Source organism: Eriocheir sinensis, chromosome 20 (assembly GCF_024679095.1).
Source record: "Eriocheir sinensis breed Jianghai 21 chromosome 20, ASM2467909v1, whole genome shotgun sequence".
NCBI classification, from domain to species: Eukaryota; Metazoa; Arthropoda; class Malacostraca; order Decapoda; family Varunidae; genus Eriocheir; species Eriocheir sinensis.
The window spans coordinates 16322372-16324979 of record NC_066528.1 but is presented as its reverse complement, the minus strand read 5'-3'; the positions used below and the strand labels follow the sequence as shown (position 1 = coordinate 16324979).

Sequence of the window (2608 nt, the reverse complement as noted above, 5' to 3'; positions counted from 1 at the left end):
CTTTCTTTCTCTCTTTTCCTTCCTTCCATCCTTCCTTCCTTCCTTCCTTCCTTCCTTCCTTCCTTCCTTTCTTTCTTCCTTCCATCCTTGCTTTCTTTCTTCTCTTCCTTTTTTCCTTCCTTTCTTTCTCTCTTCCTTCCTTCCTTCCTTCCTCTCCCTCCCTCCCCTCCTCCCTCTCTCTCTCCCCCCCTCTCTCTCTCTCTCGGATGCGGAATGGGCCAGTAAGGGGAATCGAACAGGCATACGAAGATGATAGGTTACGCGTGTGATGGAAAGAGGCGAAGGAACACACAACCAATACGTCTTGAGAGAATTGATGAGAGGGGAGACTGGGGTAAGTAGAGGAGGAGCAGGAGGAGGACGAGGAGAGGGGGGAGAGGGAGAGGCGTTTGTGAGTAGGAGAAAGAGAAGACGAAAGAGATGAAGGGGGAGAAAGATGATGGAAAGAAGATGGAATGAAAGAATGGAAGAAAGGGAGGAGGAAAAGAAGAAAGACGAGGGGAAGAAGATGGAATGAAAGAGTGGAAGAAAAGGAGAAGGAAAAGAAGGAACGTTTGTGAGTTGGAGAAAGGGAAGACGTAAGAGATGATAGGTGAGAAAGATGATGAAGATGAAGATGAAGATGATGGAGTTAATGAATGGAAGAAAGAAGAGAGAAAGAGGGAAGAAAATGAGAATGGAAAAAGGAAATTGAGAAAGTGAGACGAACGAAGGAGATAGAGAAACAAGGAGAAAAAGAAGATAAAAAACGAAAAAGATTGAAAATAGAAGATGAAATGAAGGGATGGAAGAAGAATGAAAGAAGAAAGGGGGAATGGAAAGAGGAAGAAGACCGGGAGAGAAGGAAAACAAAAGAAGAAAACCAGAAAGAAAAGCAAGGACAGAATAAGGAAAAGATCGAGAATGCAAGGAGGAAAGCGAGGAAGAAAAAAGAAGACAAAAAGAAAGAAGAAAAGGAGAGAAACGAGAGGAAGGAAAAGGGAAAAGAGAAACGAGGGAGAAAAGAAAGATACAAACGAAAGAATGCAACAAATAGGAATAGAAAGAAAATGAAGAAAGAGAATGAGAGGGCAAAAAAGGACGAAGAAGAGGGAGATAAAGGAGAGGAAAAAAATACGTAAAAGAAAAATAGCTGAATGAAAACAAAAAGAAAAGGAAAATAGTGCAGGAAGAAAATAAATAATAAGAAAATGGGTTAAATATGCAAAGATGAAGGGAAGGGGGAGAAAGGGAGAAGAGAACAGAGGAGACAGGGAGAGGAAGAAGATGAAGGGAGGGACGGAAGCGGCGGAGATAAGATGGGATTAGAGATAGCTTGAAGGGGAGAGTCTGAGAATTGATAATGGTGAGGCTGTGATAGTGAGGCCGATAGTGATGGTGATGGTGATTGTGATGGTGATGGTGAGTGGAAGAGCAATTAGGGATGATTTGTAATGGTGATTGTTGTTATCGTTAGTGTTATTGTTTCGTTATGATTATTATTATTATTATTATTATTATTATTATTATTATTATTATTGTTGTTGTTGTTGTTTTGGTGATGATTCTTGTGTTTGTGTTTTGTTATAATTTACAGTGAAATGATTATGAGTTAGGAGGTTAAGGAAAGGAGAAGAATATAATAAAGAAAATAAAAGTAAAAGAAGAAAGAAGAGAAAGCAAAGACGCATTAGGAGAAGTAAAAGAAAGTAAATAATCAGCAGAAGAATGAAGAATAAAAGGAATAACAACGATTAGAAGACGAAGAAAGAAAAGAAAGAAGAAAGAAGAGAAGAAAGTAGATGAAAGAAAAAAACAAAAAAATCAACAACACCACCACCAACAACAACAACAAGTCAATCACCAGGAAGCCAAACAACCCCATTCTTAACACTCCCTGAACAACACTAAGACATGTCAGGGGTGAGTGGACGGGCCGCTCGCTCGCCGCTCCTCTCTCCCTCGCCCCGGGGATGTAGCTCAGATGGTAGAGCGCTCGCTTAGCATGTGAGAGGTACGGGGATCGATACCCCGCATCTCCACACACACTTTTATGCGCGTGGTGTGACTTGATTTTGTTAACATTTTAAAAGGAAAAAGAAGAATAAGACGAATGTAAGGTTGTCATTAGGATCAGTGAGTAGTACTAGTGTGTTGGTCGGGTACACGTGGTTAGCAACAAAAGACAGAGAGCAATGTGGTGATTGAAGAGGAGGAGAAGGAGGAAGAAGAAGAGGAGGAGAAGGAGGAGGAGGAGAGAAAGGAACATCTATAAGTAGGAGAAAGTGAAGCCAAAAGAAACAATGAGAAAAAGACGACGAAAAGAGGATGAAATGAGAGGATGAAAGAGGAAGAAGAAGAGGAGGAGAAGGAGGAGGAGAGAAAGGAACATCTGTAAGTAGGAGAAAGTGAAGCCATAAGAAACGATAAGAAAAAGACGACGGGAAAAAGATGAAATGAGAGGATGGAAGAGGAAGAAAGAGAAGAGGAGGAGGAGGAGGACGAGGAGAGGAAGGAACATTTGTAAGTAGGAGAAAGTGAAGCCATAAGAAACGATGAGAAAAAGATGACGGAAAGCAGATGAAATGAGAGAATGGAAGAGAAAAAAAACAGAGGATAGGGAGAATGG

At 40.9% G+C, this 2608-nt stretch overlaps 1 non-coding gene across 1 annotated transcript; it reads left to right on the top strand.

Annotated features, from left to right (window-relative positions):
- Window positions 1-1948: 1948 nt before the first annotated feature.
- Window positions 1949-2021, top strand: Trnaa-agc (transfer RNA alanine (anticodon AGC)). The gene has a single exon. It is a non-coding gene; the product is annotated as a tRNA-Ala (tRNA).
- The last annotated feature ends 587 nt before the right edge of the window (window positions 2022-2608 follow it).